We start from the raw sequence: 6,203 nt of genomic DNA, 5'->3' as shown, positions 1-6,203 counted from the left end.
ATTTTGTTTTTCAGATACTTTATTTTATGAGAAGGACAAAAAGTGAAGAAATCAATTTATTGTTTGATCCAGAAATAGAAAAGACAACGAGAGCTTTAAGAGCAGAAGGTAAGAGGAGAAAAGCTGAATTTAAAGCTCAACAACAACAAGAAAGAGCACAAGAGCAAGAGCAAAAGCAACTACAAGAAGAGATGGCCAACAACAATAACAACCGTTCTCTGAAGGATCACACCTATTCTAACATTGGAGATTTCATGCCAAGTATCACAAGACCAAGAGTAAAAGCTAATAATTTTGAACTGAAGCCTGCACTGTGTCAGATGGTATAACAATCATAATTTGGGGGAAGTCCAAGTGAAAGTCCACATGTTCATCTAGCACACTTTCTTGAGATTAGTGATATGTTGAAGATAAATAGAGTTTCTGATGATGCAATTCGACTGAGGTTATTTCCTTTTTCTTCCAAGGATTGAGCTAGAGAGTGGTTACATTCTTTGCCATCAGCTTCTATCACAACATAGGATGAATTTTTTCTAGCATTTTTAGCTCAATATTTTCCACCAAGCAAGACAGCTAAGCTAAGAAATGAGCTGACTTCTTTCAAACCTAGAGATGATGAGAGCTTGTATGAAGCATGGGAGAGGTATAAGGATTTGCAAAGGAGATGTCCACACCATGGGATTCCTAAGTGGATGCTTGTTCAACACTTTTACAATGGAGTTTCACCAGCTATTAAAAGTACAATTGATGCATCTTTTGGAGGTGATCTTATAGGGAAATCTAAAGATGAAGCTTTTTATGCTCTAGATAAAATTGCTTATAACAACTACCAGTGGAGTTGTAAGAGGAATGAGATCAAGAAACCAGCTAGTATGTTTGAGCTTGATGCCATGAATATGATTAATGCTAAGTTTAATGCTTTAACAAGGAAGATGGACAAGCTAAGCATGAAAGTAGATTCTTCAGTTGGAGGTTCGAGTAACTCAATAAACTTTGGAGCTGCAAATGTCAATTGTGCAACTGATTTTCCTGCATTTAGTCAATATTTTTCAAGTGAGCAAGTAGATTATGTGGGGAATTACAATAAAAAACCAAGCAGTAACCCATTTTCTGCAACTTATGATCTAGCATGGAGAAACCACCCTAATTTCTCTTAGGGAGGTAGACAAGGACAACACCAAAATTTTTAGTAACCTTCTGGGTATCAACAACATCAGCATATTCAGCAAAATAGAGGTCCTCTTCCTGGATTTCCTAAACCTCAAAATGCACTTGCTCCACCATAACCACAACAACCTCCACCACAACAAACACAACTAGACAAGACAGCTAGAGTGGAAGCCATGATTGAGACTCTATTAGTAAGCCATCAAAATCAATAAGAAATGATTTCTCAATTGGCATCCAAAGTGGATCAAATGGCAACACACAACAAGATGTTGGAGAATCAAATAGCTCAACAAGCTAGCTCTTCAAATAGTAAAGCATTTGGGAAGCTTCCTAACCAACCTGAAAATTCAAAAGAGCATTGCAAGGCTATTACATTGAGAAGTGGAAAAATATTGGAGAGTGGAGATAAAAAGATTGAAGAAAAAGTTAAAAAAGAGAAAAATAGAGAAGGAGATGAAAAAGCTGAAGTTGAGGTTAGAGAAGAAATTGAGAAAGAGAGTTCAGTGGAAGAAAAAGGAAGTAAAGAGAGAAAGAGTGAAGAAGAAGAACCTAAATATGTAGCACATAAAGCCTACATGCCACCTTTACCATTCCCACAAAGGTTCCAGAAAGCAAAGCTGGATAAACAATTTAGAAAGTTTTTGGAGGTATTAAAGTCTTTGCGTGTGACTATTCCTTTCACTGATGCCTTAGCAAAATGCCTTCATATACTAAATTTTTGAAGGATAATTTGTCTAACAAGAAGAAGTTGGAAGAATTTGAGACCGTAGCTCTTACAGAAGAAAGCAGTGCTATCTTGCAAAATAAGCTTCCACCCAAATTGAAAGATCCTGGTAGTTTTTCCATACCATGTCACATTGGAGATATCAGTATAGATAAGGCTTTATGTGATCTTGGAGCCAGTATTAGTCTAATGCCATTATCTATCTATGATAAAATGAAGATTGGAGAAATGAAGCCTACCACTATTTCACTGCAGTTAGCAGATAGGTCTATTAAATTTCCAATTGGGGTGATTGAGAATGTTCCTCTGAAAGTTGAAAAATTTTTCATACCAGTGGACTTTGTAGTATTGGAAAAGAAAGAGGATATAAACATTCCTATTATTCTTGGTAAACCTTTCCTTGCTACTGCTGGAGCTATGATTGATGTAAAGAATGGAAGGCTTACATTGGAAGTTGGGGAAGAAAAAGTTGAATTTAATCTGTTCCAAGCAATGAAAAAGAAAGATGATTCAAATTCATGCTTGAGAATTGATGTGGTAGATGAAGTGGTCAGAGAAGTGTTCAAAAAGCAACATCCTAAAGATCCCTTAGAAGCTTGTTTAGTTCACAACATTAAGAAGGGGGATGAGATTGAAGAAGCTGTAGAATATGCTTAAATTCTGAAAGGAAATTTACCTTTGCCTATGGCTAGTGTTGGGGAGATTGGAGATTTGAAGCAAGATACAACTTCACCACCAATGCTTGAAAGAAGTGAAGCACTGAAGGTACAGTTAAAACCTATTCCAACAAATCTCAGGTATGCTTTTCTTGGTCAAAATTCTACATATCCTATGATTGTTAGTGCTAAACTGAATGATTGTGAAGTTGAAATTTTATTAAGAATTCTTAGAAAGCATAGAAGGATAATTGGTTATACCATTAACGATATTAAAGGAATACATCCTTCTATGTGCATACATAGAATTTTGTTGGAGAATGATCACAAAGCCTCTAGAGAGTCACAAAGAAGACTGAATCCAAATATGAAAGAGGTTGTGAAAAAAGAGATCTTAAAATTGTTTAATGCAAGTATCATTTACCCTGTTTCTGATAGCAATTGGGTAAGTCCAGTTCATGTTGTACCCAAAAAGGGGGGCATCACAGTAGTAAAAAATGAAAATGATGAACTAATACCTACTAGGATCAGAATCGGATAGAGAATGTGTATAGACTATAGGAAGTTGAACAATGCAACTAGAAAGGACCATTTTCCATTACCATTTATAGATCAGATGTTGGAGAGATTAGCTCATCATTCTTATTTTTGCTATTTGGATGGCTATTCAGGGTTCTTTCAAATCCCTATTCACCCGGATGATCAGAATAAAACCATCTTCACATGTCCCTATGGCACCTTTGCATATTGAAGGATGCCATTTGGATTATGTAATGCCCCGGCTACATTTCAGAGATGTATGATGTCCATATTTTCTGATTTCATTGAGGATATTATGCAAGTGTTCATGGATAATTTTTCTGTGTATGGTAAATCTTTTGATGAATGATTATCTAATTTGTCTAAAGTTTTCTAGAGATGTGAAGAGTTTAATTTAGTTTTGAATTGGGAAAAGTGTCATTTTATGGTATAAGAAGGAATTGTTTTGGGACATCTTGTGTCAAACAGGGGAATTGAAGTGGACAAATCAAAGGTAGAGATTATTGAGAAAATGCCACCCCCAACATCTGTGAAGGGAGTGAGGAGTTTCCTAGGGCATGCCAGATTTTACAGGAGATTCATCAAGGATTTTTCTAAAATTTATAAACCTCTCACTAATTTATTGAGTAAAGATGTGGAATTTCATTTTGATACTGATTGTATGAATGCTTTTTGCAGGATAAAGGAAACTTTGATATCTGCTCCTATTATGCAGCCACCTGATTAGTCGTTACCTTTTGAGTTGATGTGTGATGCTAGTGACTATGCCATTGGGGCTATTTTAGGACAAAGGAAATATAAGAAGGTGTATGCAATCTATTATGCAAGTAATGAGACACCCCTTACCCGTCTAAAGTGTAGCTGAGCAAGATATGCCACACAGTGTGCCGGAACAGCAAATCTTAACTCATTGATATTTATCATTTCAAAATTTATTTATTTATGGATCACTAAGTGAAACTTATGAAATTGATATCATTTACATCATTTATTGAAATTTTAAATTTATTGGAGGTTCCGAAGATTTTTCAGAAAATCTGGCAGAGTGCCGACTAAAAATGGAGAAAACATTTCTTCGGAACCTGTGGAAAACACTTCCAAATATTTTTCCAATCATTCTCAACTCCAAATAATCAATATTATCTCAATATTTCTCAACAATTTTCATTCATTCAATCCATACCATTTATAATTCAATTTGAACTCACTTTTATGAAGGCAATACTTAATTTTCATTAATTTACAATATAAAATGATACAAGAGTTTATAATTTACATGATAACATAAAGACCTAAATACAAAATACAATTTACAAAAATACAAAAGAGAATCCTAGTGCATTACCAAAACACACTGCAGATGAGAGGTGACACAGGACACTGGCAGATCTGACTCTCACCCAGTCTGGAGTCTATTGGGCTCACACTCCGTATCTCCTGTACCTACGCGTGGCAAAAGTAATGCGCTAAGCAATACTGCTTAGTGGTGTCAATAATAAAATAAAAATAACTAGAATGAAATAAACATGCCGAGTGTATGTTGACATTTTATGCAAATTGAGTTTCTAGTAATTATTTATAGTAATCTGATACTTTTTATGTTAATTGTTTGATTAAAATTTGGTAAGATTTATTTTGATTGCCCAAGTAACCTATACTAGTCGATCGGATCGGATAACGGTAACCGCACTGGGTACCAAGTACCTCAGGCCGTCACACCATCGGTCACATTGTGTCTCCCGGTGTGCAACAGAACAACTAATAAGCTGTAATAATTATGAGGCATGAAACCAAGTATAGTAATCTCAATCAAAATAGCCAAAGGCTATTATATCACAGAATGGCACGTAAGGCCATAAAACACAGAATGGCATGAAGCCATATGCAGTACTGCTAACAGAACCCTATTGGCATGCCAACCTATCCAAACCAATCATTCTAGGCATACTAGGGCATTTTACACAGTTAATAATTTAATTATTTATTTTTGTAATGTAGAGGTCACTATTCACTTGACTATTTTCACTCAAAGGTTGACTTTTTAATTTATAATAGATTTGTTGAACCTAAGTTCACCAAGATATCACATTTTGGTTCACAAAAGTATTGGCATTGGTTGCCAATCAATACTTAAAACCAATAGGATATAAATCAAAGATTTCAGTCTTGGGTGCTAGAGTTCACTGTTCTATTAGGCAATTCTACAATGAGAATTTTGCCAAATGTTCTCAATCAAAGTTGTTCCTTTATATGTCTTCTTTAATTCCCTTTTTGAATCACTCCATTTATAGTTTTCTAGCTCAAGTTATGCTAATTTCTTTAGGACTGGCCGGATTGGCATCCACCCAGAATTTCTGGGCAGAAATGGTTCTGGCAGTTTTGATACCCTTATTTTAGTTAGCAATTCAGATGGGTTATAGTCAGAATTTAGTTTGGTGTTCTTAATGAAAGTTGTTCTAAATTGTCTAAGCTTTTCATTGATATAAATTTCAGGTCAGAGTTATAACCATTTGAACAAATACTGTTCATTTGGTCATTTTGCCAAGGCAGAATGAATGGTACCCATATTTGGTCAATTTTTAGGTCAGTCTATTGTGGTTTTCTGGGCAGGTTTCCTTCATCAAAGTTGTGCCATTATGTATCTAATTTCATGTCCAATTGGCCCTGCACCAATTGAACCTACACAACTCCAGTTATAGCTGCCCAAATCTGCTGGACTCACACCCAGTCCTGCAGGTCACACTAGGCAGCATACCTAACTTCAATTCCCATGGCACAAATCACTTCATTTCCTAATCACACATAGCCAAATGGTCACTAATTGACCATTAGAACTTCCTTTCACCAATACATGAGCAAAATCTCAAATTTGTGCCCAAACCCTAACTCTACCATTTCAATTCTTCAAACACATACAATCAATGGATCAATTCATACTCCCAATGATGCATATACAAAGTTTAAAGGATTAATTGACACTAACCTTTGTTGGAGAGTTTCTCACACTTGCAAAACCTCTTTGTTTCCTTTCCTTTTTGCTGCCTCAAGTTTACAAAAGGTATAAAGATCAAATTTAGTGAAGACAAGGTAGGGTTTTATGGTGATTTAAGGTG

The 6,203-nt window shown here is 35.4% G+C and overlaps 1 non-coding gene across 1 annotated transcript; it reads right to left on the bottom strand.

Moving 5' to 3' along the window:
- Positions 1-575: 575 nt before the first annotated feature.
- Positions 576-682, bottom strand: LOC131181054 (small nucleolar RNA R71). The gene has a single exon (XR_009149681.1). It is a non-coding gene; the product is annotated as a small nucleolar RNA R71 (small nucleolar RNA).
- Between the last annotated feature and the right edge of the window lie 5,521 nt (positions 683-6,203).

This window comes from Hevea brasiliensis, chromosome 6 (assembly GCF_030052815.1).
Source record: "Hevea brasiliensis isolate MT/VB/25A 57/8 chromosome 6, ASM3005281v1, whole genome shotgun sequence".
NCBI classification, from domain to species: Eukaryota; Viridiplantae; Streptophyta; class Magnoliopsida; order Malpighiales; family Euphorbiaceae; genus Hevea; species Hevea brasiliensis.
This window is presented reverse-complemented; position numbering and strand designations above follow the sequence as displayed.